This window comes from Lissotriton vulgaris, chromosome 6 (assembly GCF_964263255.1).
Source record: "Lissotriton vulgaris chromosome 6, aLisVul1.2, whole genome shotgun sequence".
NCBI lineage: Eukaryota > Metazoa > Chordata > Amphibia > Caudata > Salamandridae > Lissotriton > Lissotriton vulgaris.
In genome coordinates this window covers 1,177,039,556-1,177,055,737 of record NC_141694.1, presented here as the reverse complement: position 1 = coordinate 1,177,055,737, position 16,182 = coordinate 1,177,039,556, and positions in this window count along the sequence as shown.

Genomic DNA, 16,182 nt, shown 5'->3' with positions numbered 1-16,182 from the left:
GCCTCCAGGAGACCCATCTGGCTAGAAAGGATGAGCTGCGGCTCCGACACAGGCACTTTCCTCTCATCTTCAGGGCATCTGCTTTCACCAAACACAGGGGTGTGGCTCTTCTCTTTGGGGCCTCCCTTCATTTCCAGCCTATAGGGGTGTGTAGTGATAAGGACGGTCGATGGTTGATGGTGAAGGGGACGCTGTGTGGTCGAGAGTGCACTTTTGTAGTGGTGTATGTTCCCCATGCTGGCCAGAATAGCTTTCTTCAGGGATTGTTGGATAGGATAGGGGACTTTCTGGAAGGGCACTTGTTCTTAATGGGGGACTTCAACATGGTGTGGGACAAGGACCTGGATAGTTCTACAGCGCAGAGGGAGGGGGCTGGGGTCTTCTCCGCCGAATCGCAGCGGCAGGTGGGTGAATTGGGACTGATTGATAGCTGGCGCTTCTTGCACCCCCAAACCCGGGACTACACCTTCTTCTCCCACGTCCACCACTCCTACTCCCGCTTAGACCATATCTTTGTGAACCAAAGCCTTAGGGGGGATGTCCGGGACTCCAGCGTTTTTCCACTTTCAGTGTCTGATCATAGCCTGCTAGTCCTCGGGATGCATTGGCCGGTGGGGGGGGATGGCTGGAGGAAGTGGTACTTTCCGGCAGCACTGGTCCGAGACGAGGTCTCCTGCAAGGAGATCCGGAGGGCCATTGGGGAGTTCTTGGCCTTGAACCCGACGTCGGACACCTCGGTGTTTAACACGTGGGATGGTTGTAAGGCTGCGCTGAGGGGTACGTGCCTGGGCCTCAATGCGAGTCTCAACTAACTGAGGAGGAAGGAGCGTGAGGACCTAGAGGCAGAACTGGAGAGATTGGAACAGGCGCACAAATCAAATCCATCCAGATTAACCCTTCGTTCTCTAACAGCGGTATGGGGGAAACTGAAGGCCCATTATAGCAATCGACCTGAATTCACCCTTTTGCGGCTGCGACGGGTCTCCTACTCGCAGGGAAATAAGGTAGGACGACACTTGTCCCGACATCTTCGGGATAAGAGAGAGAGGGACTACATCGGAGGGATACAGGACTCTGTGGGGTCTGTGCAGCACCGTGACGAGGACAAGGCAGATATATTTGGCCAATTCTATGCCAAGCTTTATCGGGGCGACCCTTTAGACCAGGACGCTCAAGATGGATTCCTAGCGGGCCTCCCCATACCGCAGGTGTCCAGGGAATGGAATGAGTTGTTGTCTGCCCCTATCTCTGCTGCGGAAGTGATGGACGCGATCAGGGCCTTAAAGCTTCACAAAGCGCCGGGCCCGGACGGCTACACTGCCCTGTTTTATAAAACGTTTGCAACGGAATTGTGCGATTGTCTAGTCTCCCTTTTTAATGAGATGGCGGCTACCGGGATGACCTCTGGGACGATGGCCGAGGCCATGATTACCGTACTACCTAAACCTGGGAAAGACCTTACCAGGTGCTCGTCATATCGCCCGATAGCCCTCCTCCACATAGACGCTAAGTTGTACTCCTCTATCATCGCGAGTAGACTTCAGGACTTAATGCCGACCCTCATTCATCCGGACCAGTCCGGGTTCATTAAGGGGCGACAGACACATGACAACCTGCGGCGGGTGATACATCTTATAGAGAAGGCCAACCGGTTTTGTATTCCGGCGATTCTAGTGGGGCTCGACGCGGAGAAGGCCTTCGACCGCGTGGATTGGGGCTTCTTGTTCCGCACCATGGGCGCTTTTGGTTTTTCACTGACATTTAATAAAATGATCCGTGCCAACTATAGTAGTCCCACTTCTAGGGTAATGATCAATGGACATCGGTCTCCTTGCTTCCCTCACTCACGCGGGACGAGGCAGGGCTGCCCTCTCTCCCCTCTCCTCTTTGCTTTAAGCATCGAGCCTTTGGCCCTCGCGATTCGGGAGAGAGAACAGATTAGGGGTATTCCATTTTCGGGTGAGCAGCACAAGATATCTCTTTTCGCTGACGATGTGCTGTTGTCGGTGGGGGACCCGGCTCGGTCGTTACCCCATATTCAGCTGGTGCTCTCTGACTTTGAGGCGGTGGCAGGGTTTAAGATCAACTTTGATAAATCGTACATACTGAACCTCACTCTTCACCCGGCGGAAGTAGACCGGATTCGTGCGCTCACACCTTTATCGTGGGCTTCTGCGTCCCTGATGTACCTGGGTGTCCGGTTGACTCCTACTCTGGGTTTGTTGTTCTCGGCCAACTTCCCCCCACTGCTTTCGGCGGTTCGTGCTGACCTAGAAAGGTGGAAACCAAAATACATCTCATGGCTGGGGAGGATCCATGCTCTTAAGATGGTCCTGCTTCCTAAATTTTTATACCTCTTCCAAGCTTTGCCCATTCCGGTGGAGTTGGATTTTTTCCGGCGCCTCAAGACCCTCATGCTGAAGTTTGTGTGGCAGGGAGGCAGGGCGCGCTTCTCCTTCGCGACCCTGAGGCGGCCGCGGAAGGATGGTGGGGTGGGTCTTCCGGACATGCTCTTGTAATATAAAGCTGCTCAACTGCGGGTTCTGGTGGAATGGTCCCAGCAACTCTCAGAGAAACACTGGCTGCATATGGACAGAAGTGTGGCGGGAAGGTCGATATGGGATCTGGCCTGGAAGCCTAAAGTGGACCGGCCCAGGAATGCTTACATCAGCACACCTGCCAGCACGACTCTGAAGGTGTGGGACACGGTCAGCAGTGATGACCGTTGGACCACGTTCCCGTCCCCCTTTACGCCTATCCACTTTAATCCGGCCTTCCCCCCGGCTATGCAGGAGGGACCCTTTAACAAATGGAGAGAGGGGGGATGTAGGGCCCTCACGCATCTGTTCCACGGCACGGCGCCTCTCACATTTCACAACTGTATGCGAGACTATGGGCTCCCCGCCACTAAACGCTTCCGCCACAACCAGCTCCTCCACTGGGCAACTTCGGCGGGCGTGGCGAAGGCTGCCTCGCGGCCTTTGACATCGTTTGAGGCCTTTATTCTTCGCACTTCCACTATGAAGGGGGCGATCTCCTTCTTGTATGGGCTGTTGCTGGACACTGCGGTGTCCCCACGTCCCCGCTATATGGAACACTGGGAGGCTCTTATAGGCAGAGACATCGCTGATAGTGAATGGAAGAGCCATTGGCGGGACATAGCGGCGCATAACCACTCAGTAGACCTCAGAGAAGCTCACCTGAAAACTATGTTTGATTGGTACCTCTACCCGTCCAAGCTACATTGGATATTTCCCGCATCCTCAGATAGGTGCTGGAGGGGTTGTGGTCTGTTAGGGGACTTCCGCCACATATGGTGGGACTGCCCGGTGATCCGCCCGTTCTGGTCTGAGATTTTATCCCACATCAAGGACATTCTGGGGTATCCGATCCCGGAGTCTATAGAATATGTCCTGCTGGGGCTCCGTGACCCGATGCTGGAGCACCAAACTAAGGCGGACAAGCGTATCCTGGGGCTCTGCCTTGGAGCGGCCAAGTTAAGCCTGGCGGCAGCATGGAAGAAACCGACGTCCCCGGCCATATCACTGTGGCACGCGAGATTATGGCGATTACTGAGCTTGGAGAGGCTGTCGGATATATTCCTGGGCGATTTCAAAAACTTTTTGTTCAGATGGGGTCCTCTGATCCGCTTTTTATCTAGGGGCTTGCCTTCTGCGGTATGTCCGTCCGCGCTTCGCTCTCTACATCTATTTCAGATTTAATTGGATGGTTTGACTGTGGACTGGTATGCATGAGGGGAGGGTCGCCACCACCAAAGGGGGGGAAGGGTAGGGGGAAGTGGGAGGGGGGACACAGTTGGGGTTGTTGGGTAATTTTCCTTTGGTTGCGACACCACGTGGCCTATGGCGATGATTAGCTAACTGAGTTCCGAAGTAGCGCTATCCCCCAACTGGAACTGCCGTTTCTCATAGAAGGACTATTGCAGGTTGGCGGACCAGCATGGGCTTTGAGCCTTACTTTTCATTTGTTATGACTTTAGAACTTTAGCACCTGCATTCTAATTTTGTGCTATGCTACCTACTCTGGCCACCCTTGAGGGAAGGTTCTTTAGCACCCCCTATGTGGGGTCCATTGTGGATGTCGCCTGTATTTGTTTTCCTTCTGCTTTTCTTTCTTCTTTTTTTCCTTGCAAATACTAAATAAAATTTTACAAAAAAAAAAAATCAGACCATCTTCTTGATGTTCTATTGATAGACATTCATGACCTGTTTGTAAATGTATTATCTTTTAGGTGATGCTGTGCACAACCCAACATTTTTGATAAATCGACTGAAGAGTCAAACCTACTCATCAGATATTTTTCTGTGTTTGTTTTCTTTTAGTGCAGGATCTAATCGATTGCTTATTTTGTTCTTCTACTTAGCTTAAAAATGTATCCTCACTTGTTTATTGAGTGCCACGAACGGTTGAAAATAATACACATATTTTAAAATTCGAGGAGTGTCTCAATGTTTATTATGTATAAATGTATTCTCTTCGAAGCTCATTTTCTTAACCGCTAGCTTATCACTGTGTGCAGAAAGAGAATGTATCACCTATAGTTGTTGTGGAGTTATTGAAAGATATTTACATTTGTACATATAGCGACACAGATCCTCCAAGGATCAGACAATCCACCTGCTCAAATATGATTGGCTTTCAACATTTCAAACCAGGAAGTAATGGCTGCCATCTTGTGACTCAGATTGAGCCAAGTCATACAAAATAACATTAAAAACAGAGAAAGAAGCAAGGTAGGTATACATTTACTCCCTAAGCCTCTTAGGGGGATCCCGAAGGAACCTGCCAGTTGGAATATACTGGGCCACAGCTCCTGCCAAAAAATAATAATGAAAGAAGCTCTGTCTCCCACACTTCTCTATTATTTAGACCCGGGTGAGCTGGGTTCTGGGGGCATGGGGCCAAAAAAAAACATGATGTGTGGGTCACACAGACCCCTGGTACCCGGGGACCACCACCTCCCCTGGGCTTTTGCGAAATGAATCGGAGGGGCCTCTCGGACTGCCATGCCCTGGGGACCACGATCTCCCTGGGACCAATTTATTTATTTATGGGGGGCCTCACAGATCCCCCGGGGACCATGACATCCCCGGGGCCAATTGCATTTTTAAAATAGGTGGGAGGCCATTGTCAGTACTTGGGACCATCACCTCCCTGGGGCAGGCCCTACAACAACAAAGGAGGGGGTTGTGTGGCCCTCCTCCTGGAGCCAGCATTGCCCTAGGGACGGCCACACCCCAGGGATGGCTCCAGCTATGTGCCTGGGTGCTCACCCCTGGGACATGGCTGTTTGCTGGGCTTGGTAAGAGCTTTACCAGCTCCCACCAAGTCACAGCAAACAATCCACTTCCAGCAAGTGAGAACAGAGTAATGCCCTCACTTCCTGGAAGGGGAGCATTCGTCTATTTCTCAAGCTAGCAGGGAAATAGACAAATTGCTTTCACACACAGAGGGTAGCATTTCCAGTTGTTCCCTTTGTGTAAAAGCAATGCAGGACCATAGGGGCCCTGAGGCTCTCCCCACGATCCCAGTGCAGACCCAGTGCACCCAGAAAAGCATGACTTGGTGATGGGAGATAGGCCATGTGGCCCACCTCCCCATTAGTATAAGGCTGGACACAGGGGGAGGGGGTCACTGTGTCCAAAACTGACCCAGGGACGGGCTGCGTGGCCCCTCTCCGAGAGGGGGTTCTCTCATGTCATCTGCAGCTGAAACCAGAGAACATGTTCTTAACATTAAAACATGTGAAATATGTCAATTGCCTAGAAACCTGTCAGTTTTGGCCCCACCTCAAACACATTAGCGGTATGCAACGTCTTCCTGCCCCTTTCCTACAATGATGGACAGCTTACTAAAAGGCCCTGCCAGCATGTTTCTTGCTGATTATGGAGACACTTTATTCATGCTTAGGAATACAATCGCATCTCCACCAAACAAAAAACTTCTTTCAGAAAAGTACAAATCTACCATGTGTGTTTTCTCTGCAGTTTCACTTTGTAAAGTTATCTGGTGAAGATGCCTGAGGAGCAATCACATTGGCAAAGTTACAGACACACAAGGTCACTGGATACATTTCCCCAGCATCCTTTATGCAGCTGTAGTGTAGGAGATCATTATCTCGTCCCCTTTAGGGCCCTGGTACCTAATACCCCTATGCCAAAGACGACAGTTGAAGAGATGCTGCATAGGAAGTGGGCTAGGTTCTCAGCAGCAAACTTCAATCACACCCTCCAGCAGGGCGGGTCTGTCTGTAGCTCACTAGATGAACGGATTACGGAGGCACTAGACAGAGTAGCCTCATGGTCCTCTAGCACATTGGGGAAACAGTTAAAATCGGCCCCATGGTTGAATGAGGTACTCAGAAGGGCACAAACTTCCAACAAGCGGTTAGAACGTGTATGGAGGAAAGACTTTTCGGATCACAGGAAGGTTGAATACAAAACCAGTCTAAAACACAATCACTCCTCATAAGAAAAACTTGTGCAGCCTACTACAATGATAGGATAGAACAAGCTGAAAACTCTTCTAGAGAACTTTTCACAATTTTCAAAGAGATTTCGTCACTAGCCCGAACTACGGCTTCCAACAGCCGCTCTGTGGATTCTTACAATTTGGGGGCACACTTCTTTGCAGAGAAGGTAGCAAGGATTTATACTACCTTCCCGGAAGAGGAACGTAATGGGAGCTACAATAGGGAGGACCAACCTGGCAGACTACCTCTCCAGATTTGATCTCCCCTCCTGTTATGACCTCAAATGCATAGCCTTAAGCATTAAATCCGGGTCACCTAGGGACCCCACTACTCCTAAAGTTCTGAGAGACAGCCTGGAGATCCTAGTAGTACCCTATATTAGTCAACTCCTTGAACTCAAGAGTGGTCCCAAAAAGGTGTAAAGAAGCAATTGTTCTCCCCATTAAAAAAGAGCTGAATGTGAGTGCGAGTTAGCTGCAGAACCTTCGACCAGTCTCACTCCTGCCATATTTAGAAAAAATAGCCTTAAAAGTAGTCAATACCCAATTGATTGCCCACATCAACCACATCAACCGACATAGTTTATTGCACCCTACACAATCGGGTTTTGAGCAACTTCCTCCACTGTGTCAGCACTGCTCCTGTCAACCGAAACTAACCGCAGACACATAGTTGAGGGCCAAACGGTTGCTTTGGTCCTCTTGGACCTCAGTGCCGCATTTGACACTTGAGCCCACCCATTACTCCTACAGCGCCTCAGAAAACGCGAACTGGATAAACTGGTCCTAAAGTTGCTGGGGTCGTTTTTACAGGATCAAAGCTTTCATGTGTCTTATCGACCTCATTATTCCAAAAGCATCACACTGGCTCAAGGGGTCCCCCAAGGCTCTATATTAAGCCCCACTCTCTTTATTCTCTATATCACCCCACTGAGGAAGATTATTGTTAAATATGGAATCAGTGTTGTGTCATACGCGGATGACATGCAACTGGTGGTCTCACCGTCACAATCCCATGAAGAGGCAGCCACCAATTTTACTACTTGTCTACAGGAGCTGGCATCCTGGATAACAAATAACTGATCAAAATTAAATGGTAGTAAAACAGAAGTTCTAGTGGTGGGAAATGCTCCCTCGATCTGGTCCTAATCTTGGTGTCCACGGACTCTGGGCCCAACTTCCTCCCAAAGCAATCATGTTAAGAACTTGGGGATGTGGCTGAACACCAAGCTTTCCTTTGAGAATCACACTAGAATTGTGTCTGGGAAATGTTTTGGAATAACGAAAGGGCTTTGGAAGACCTTAGATGTGCTTCCAGTGGCAGCTAGGAAAACCCTAGTCCATGCGCTAGTAACTTCCCACTTAAGACTACAGAAATGGTCTAAACCTCAGAGCAAGTAGCAAATGTCTGAAGAAACTTCAATGCATTCAGAATGAGGCAGCCCGACTTGTTATGATGCTGCCCAGGAGAGCTTCCTCCAAGAATGCCCTCGCTCCCCTTCACTGGCTCCGGGTGAGGGAGAGCATTCTGCAGGGGAAGGGGCCAAGCTATCTACACAATCTACTGTCCCCCTACACTCCAACCCGTTATCTAAGATCTTCGGGGACTGGAAAGGTCAAAATCCCAGTTACTAAAAGAGCAAGAATGTGTGGTCGATCCTTCCGCTATCAGGCGCTAAACACTGGAAAGACCTCCCTCTCACTCTCTGAGAGGAATCTTTGGAAACACTCTTTTGGGAAAAATAGAAAACATGGCTCTTCCACCCATAGGTTTTCCTCTAATTTAGGTCACAATATTGTTCCGGATGAGTTTTGGCTGCAGCACAGAGACACACTAGTGAGTGTAACCATGCGCTTTATAAGCTTGCTTATTATTATTATTATTATTAGATGCATTATACATTTACCCAACCAGGTGGCTCTTACTAAATATCCAGTACAAAGTACTTCACTTGGGTAGAGATGTTACACAAAACGGTGAGCTCTTCTTGGATAAATTTGCATAGCAGGATTGATACTGCACAATGCTTATTCCACAGAAATGAAAGCTCAAAGGGAAGTATTTATAGATATAAACAAAGCAGGTGCCAGAGTTGAGGCTCCACTTTTGTAAAGTAATAATCATCCTAACTTCTTGCACATGGCCAAGGCAAAGCATGTGTGTTTTCTCTGCATTTCCACCGTGAAACATTATCTGTTATCCGTGATGGAGGTGTTTACATCCTTTTTTTTCAATTGCAAAATCTTCTGTAGTGAATTGGGATGAGGGGGTTCTTTCTTGTCAACTGCTGCTCAAAGCTCAGTCAATGGTAATCCCTTTTGAATGCCTTAAGTAATGCCAAAAAGTTAAAGTACCACTCACACACCCACTCACAGAGTCGCAGGTACTAGCATGCCTACTCACAGATCCACACAGCCACTCACACACCTACTCACAAAGTACCACTCTCAGACCTAGTCACAGACCCACACAAGCTCTCACACACACACTCACAGACCCACACAGGGAGTTACACACCCAGTCATTTACCCACTCACAGACCCACTCAGGCACTGATAGACCCACTCACAGACCCATTCAGACACTCATGTACCTACGGAGAGAACCACTCAGAGACTCACCCACCCACTTATAAACCTGCTCAGATAGTCCCCCACCCACTGACAGAGCCAAACAGACATTCTCACACACACACTCACAGACCTACGGAGACACTCATGCACTCACTCACACACCCACTGTCAAAGGTTAGTGGTTATAGTTAGGAAATTAATACAACAACCTTAGAAATTCACGTAAAAAAATACGGTTACAGGAAATTAATAGTTAGAAAACAACATTTAAAGAAACCTCAGATATTCAAGGGAAAAAAACTAAAGTTACAGAGACATTATAGTTAGGCTTAGATTGTACTTGTAGAAAACTCTAGAAATTCTGCAGTTATTGTTACCTCAGCTACCTATAACTTACATCTCCAAAATGTACTTCTTATGATCTCACATATTACATCACTCATGACATGGTCATTGGCATCACTGATGACATCTCAAATGACATGACTGATTACATACTTGATGACATCATCCACAAAACCATTTGCAAATGTACTCACAACCCCATACAGTCTCTCATACAGTCACTCACACACCCACAGAACCATTCACATACCTAGTCATATATCCATGCAAAGTACCATACACCCACTCACCCATCTATGCAAAAACTCAGATACCCACTCACTCACCTAAACAGCCACTTGCACAACCACACCATCACTCATCCAGCTATTCATACAACCACTTACTCACCCATACAACAACGTACACAGCCATACAATAACCCATACAGCTATTCACCCACCTATGTAATAAATCATACAGTCACACAGACTCCAGTCACTCACTCATACAGCATCTCAACAGACCTACTGACACACTCATATAACTACTCACACACCCACTCACACAATCTTACAATCACTTACATACCCATTCTCTCATCCCTACAAGCACTTAGATGACAACTCACCCAACCATCCACCCACTCACACAGACCCTCACTCTCGATACAGCCACTCACACATCCACTTTGTTATCCAAAGAGCCACTCAGTCACCCATATAGCTACTTACACATCCAGTACATACAGCCATCCACACAACCACTTAGTCATTACCCATATAACCCCTCAAAGAGCCACTCACACTACTATGCAGCCTCTCACACAGCCACTAACATACCTATACAACCACTCACACACTCATACAGCCACTCAAACATCAACTCACACACTGATACAGACAGCCATTCAGCCACTCAGGTAAGATATGTTAGAAATAGTATGGCTAATTAATACTACAGAAAGAATAGTAATTTAACTAATTCTATAGCTGAGTATAGCTCTTTAAGCCACAGAAATGTTTACGAAACACTTATTCACAGGATGATGCCATCAGTTATGCCATTTGAGATGTCATCAGTGACGTCACTGATCATGTCATGCGTAATGTAATATGTGAGGTAATGAGCAGTGCATTGCGAGGGGCGTCAGTTATAGTTAGCTCAGGTAACTAAGGTTAAAATGGCCTAAAATCGCCCTGTCTAGTGAGAAACTAACTGCCTTAGGGGCCCTGCTGGCTGCAGCCCAGAGCAATTTGGGCTCATTGCTTAGTGTACCTAAGGAGGCCACGCAGGTCTTTTATGGCTTAATTGGGGAATTGAGCAAGTTTTTCATCTCGCCTAGCGGTGCCTCGGGTATGACTATCAGGAATAAATCCCGGACTAGACAGGGATGGTATATGACCAAATGCAGGACCTTGAAAAAGGCCTTGATAGGGGCTGGTAAATCTAAATCCCCAGTAGCAGTTAGGGTAGCTAGGAAGGACTATTCTCTTACCATAAAGGCAGCAAAAAGGGAGTGGGAGGAGAAGTTTTGGGAAGATCTTTTGGCTGCAAGCAAGGAAAAGGATGCAAGGGGCTTCTGGAGTTTGATCAGAAATAGGAATAGGCCAGATGTTTCGCTGGTTACATGTAACATCCCTGCCCAGCTCTGGTATAAACACTTCGAGGCCCTGTATTCCCAACCTGAGGGGGAACTTAGTGAGTCCTTTTCCTGGGAGGATGATATAATGGTTAGTGGCTTTGATGACTTTACTGAGAGGGAGGTGGAGGGTGTAATCAAGTCACTGGTCCCTTTAAAAGCTGCGGGCCGGATGGGATACCCAGCGATTTGCTTCGTGCCTATCCCAAGGAATGGGGTCAATTGATTGCTACATTGTTAAACGCAATCATGAAGGGCGCACTAGTACCTGATTCCTGGAAAGGGGCGGAGGTTGTCCCGATATTCAAAAAGGGGTGTCGGGACAACCCCGCTATCTACAGGCCCATCAGCCTCATTGACTCTTCCCAAAAGGTGGCAGGGAAGGTGATTTTGGGGAGGGTCCTTCAATGGGCAGATGATCACAAAATATTGTCTAACTTCCAGGCGGGATTCCGTTCAGGTACAGGGACGATTGAACAAGCCTTTAGGCTGATGCTCATTTACTGGAAGGTGGTGGTGCTGAGCAAGGGCAGTCTTTATTTGGCCTTTATTGACCTGAAGACTGCCTTTGACCTAGTACCTAGGGAGGAGCTCTGGAGGGTTTTGCAGGGGCTGGGGTTGCCCCCATACATCCTGTCGCTTCTGATTAAACTTCATTCAGACAATTTTGCACAGGTGCGGTGGGGCAAGAATGGGGAGAAAAACAACAGGATTCCAGTGTGTAGGGGTGTCCGCCAGGGATGTGTGCTGGCTCCCACACTATTCTCATTGTATGTGAATGGTGTGGTTGAGCACCTGCTTAAGGAACCAGCAGATGCTCCGTCTCTGGCGGGCTCCCGGATCCCCACCCTGCTCTTTGCAGACGATACCCTGCTTATTGCAAAGACACCACAGGGTCTCCAAAAGCTCCTCACTCGCTTCCAGGAGTTCTGTTTCCTTAGGGGCCTGACAATCAACGTAGATAAGACCAAATTCCTGACTATGAATCCTCCCAAAAAGCTAGGGCCCCCTCCGGTTCTAAATACTGTTCCCCTGGAGAGGGTCCGTGAGTTTGACTATTTGGGGATTCGCCTCAGCAATTCTATGAGTTGGACCCCTCATATCCAAAAGATGTTGCTTAGCCACAAAAGAGTGACTGGTGCCCTACTCAGGGAACACCGCTCATCCCCCAATCATTGTATCGCCCCGGCTATAGATATATACAAAGCCAGAGGGGTCGCTGCTGCACTGCATGGGGCGGAGTTGTGGGGCTTCACAAACCTAGAGGTATTAGCCAAGTCAGAAAGCAAATTCTTGAAAGAACTCTTGGTGCTTCCATTGAGTGCTCCGACATTACCAGTGCTTCTTGACTCGGTTGTAAACCACTTGCATGCCAGGCGCGGTTACGGCCTCAGCTTTTGTGGGCCCGCTTGTGGAGGGTCCCGGAACTAGCCTCCTATGCAGCAGGTCTGTCTGAGGTCATTGCAATGGAGGGATGGCATCGAATCAAATTGCTACGGGATGTAAAGAGCCTGCTGGTGGAGCTGGGCTTAGAAGAATCCTGGGTTACTCGTTCTGCTCCTCCAAAAGCCACCCTGAAGAAGCTATATTGGGACTGGATAGCCTCTAAACTCATTCGCAATCCTCGCCACTGCAACTCGACCGCAGCAATCTTGAGAATTAAAGACGTGGCCACATTTGAGCCTTACCTGGACCTATTCTCCGTCCCACTGGACAGGGCTCTTTATTTTAAACTCAGAGTGGTCACCCTACCCTTGGGCGACTTGATGTCCAGGTGGAGATCTTCATCTTCCCAGTCCTCACGTTTCTGTGCTTTGTGCTCGACACGGGTAGAGACGGTGGCACATCTCTTCTTTGAATGCCCGGACTATCGTGCTCCAAGGAGCCACTGGCTAATACCATTGTGCAGGCTCTTAGGTACATGACAGCATCTGGTGGCCCTCCGCATTTTATTGACTGACACATCCCCGCCCATTGTTTGTGGTGTTTCAAAGTTTTTAAAATGGGCATGGGTGATTCGTGCCAAAAGGCTTGCTATTTCAATTTAATTCTCTTTTTAACTATTTATTGTACTATACTTGACTATTTTAAAATTCATAATCGTATGTTACTATAGGCCTTGAGAATGTATTTTTGTATGTATTGCTTTCAAGATATTTACGTATCGAAATAAAGCTTTTACAACAACAGCAATAAATCATGCAGTCACACAGACTCCCAGTCACTCACTCATACACTATCTCAACAGACCTACTGACACACTCATATAACTACTCACAAACCCACTCACACAATCTTACAATCACTTACATACCCATTCTCTCATCCCTACAAGCACTTAGATGACAACTCACCCAACCATCCACCCACTCACACAGACCCTCACTCTCGATACAGCCACTCACAAATCCACTTTGTTATCCAAAGAGCCACTCAGTCACCCATACAGCTACTTACACATCCACTACATACAGTCAGCCACACAACCACTTAGTCATTACCCATATAACCCCTCAAAGAGCCACTCACAATACTATGCAGCCTCTCACACAGCCACTAACCTACCTATACAACCACTCACACACCCATACAGCCACTCAAACATCAACTCACACACTGATACAGACAGCCATTCAGCCACTCAGGTAAGATATGTTAGAAATAGTATGGCTAATTACTACTACAGAAAGAATAGTCATTTAACTTATTCTATAGCTGAGTATAGCTCTTTAAGCCGCAGAAATGTTTACGAAACACTTATTCACAGGATGATGCCATCAGTTATGCCAGTTGAGATGTCATCAGTGACTTCACTGATCATGTCATGCGTAATGTAATATGTGAGGTAATGAGCAGTGCATTGCGAGGGCGTCAGTTATAGTTAGCTCAGGTAACTCTGACTGCTGAATTTCTATAGTTTTGTACAAGTGAAATCTGAGCCTAGCTATAACGTCCCTGCAACCTTTTGCTTTTGCAGTGAATGTCTAAGGTTGCTTTTGTTCTATTTCTAGTTTTCCTGTAACTTTTGTTTTTTTTCAGAGAGTGTGTGTGTGTGTGGATATATATATATATATATATATATATATATATATATATATATATATATATATATATATATATATATATATATATATATATATATATATAAATATACATATATATATATATATATATATATTATTTTTTTTAGACGAATTTCAGGTCATGAAAGAAACGCGACAACGGCCACAGCCCCAGATGGCGAAAAAAAGCAGCCGCAAAAAGAGGAGGAAAACCAGGCGCGGAAGAAGGGGCCACACAAGGTGCAACGCCTATGGTAACTCGCAGCAGGGGCAGGAGGGGGAGATAGTAAAACAGGAAAATACCATCATAAACCTCTCACAAACAAAACTTACAGAACATGAAGAGAAGGTGCTGAAGAAAGGAATGACCTTCTGCCCAACTGCTAAATTCAATCCAGTTCAAACCAGAATCGATATCTTTAAGTTTGTACGCAAACTGAAACTGGATAAAATATTTGCTTCCCGCCCACAACCAAGATTGACGACAAATATGGAAACAACAATGGAATCTGGCAATGATCTCACTGACAACGACCTACCTCTCCTTCAAGTAACACACTCCTTGGCAGGAATGGAGGAAGTGCCAAGTTCAAATGAAATATTCAGGAGAGAAGAAATTGTCCAAAAGAGAGATCCTAGCAATCTGAAAAGAAAATCAAGATTCCTACCGCATGTCACACATGATGCCATCGATGTCTTTAACGATGCGATCCTACAAGATCTGGATAAAATGACCACCAAAAAAACTGAAATGACAAGATACAACTCAAACATCTCGAGAATGGAATGGCAAGCCATCAAATCACTCAAGGAGGACAACACAATCGAAATCAAACACTCTGACAAAGGGGGGAATATTGTGATTTTCAATAAAGAGCAATACAAACTAGAAGCTTTGAAACAACTACAAGATAAAGACTGCTATGAGATAATTAATAAAAAGGATTTTGAGAAATGCACCTTGGACAACCATGTATTGTTGAAGGGGTGGTTGTGCGAAGGAATGCTCAGCAAAAGTGAATTTGAGTACCTATATTGCGAACATCCAATTATCCCTACCTTTTATCATCTGCCTAAGGTGCATAAAGACATCAAGAATCCACCGGGGAGACCTATTGTCTTGTCAATAGGCAGTCTTATGGAAGCTACTTCTAGATTTATTGACAATTATTTATCCCCTTTGTTAAAGACTTACCTTCTTTTGTGGGGGATACCCAAGACTTTCTGAGGCTTATTGACGGCATCGAATGGGAAACGGATATGCTCCTTATTACCTAAGATGTCGCCAATTTGTATACCTGTATTGAACACCAAGAGGGACTCTCATCGATTGATTGGTTTCTTGGGAAGAAAAACATACAATATCACCAACATAATCGTATGCTTCTCAAAATGACTGAGTTCTGTCTCTATAACAATATCTTTCTGTTAGTAGGGGTGTTGTATTGCCAAATCAGGGGGACCGCCATGGGCACGTGCTTCGCCCCCAGCTACGTGAACCTTTTCGTGGGCTGGTGGGAGAAGCACGTGGCCTGGGGGGGGGACCAACGAAAAATGGTTGGATCACATAATGATCTGGACAAGATATATTGACGACTTGTTTGTGGTTTGGCGGGGCGACAGATCCTCGGCGGAGGAATATGTGGCAACGCTAAACAACAACAGTCTCAATTTAAGATTTACAAACACAATCAGTGACAGATCAGTTCACTATCTTGATTTGGAGGTCTTTGTAGCAGGGGGTTCTATACAAACAAAACTCTACCACAAGCCAACTGCAGGAAATGCTGTGCTTCATGCAGCAAGTCACCATCCTAGAAGCATGATAAGGAACATTCCGTTTGGGGAATTGCTCCGCCTGAAAAGGAATTGTTCAGAGCACAATTACTTCTTACAGGCTCAAAATGCAGCGGTTTCCAGATTTCTGTAAAGAGGCTACTCCAAAACATCACTAGTTGAGGCCTCTAAGAGAGTGGAGCTCACAGATAGACAGGACCTCCTACAGAACAAAAATACAAAGAAGATAATGGAGTCCAAGACAGTGACAAGAATGATCACAACCTACAATATGAGATCAAACGAACTGGT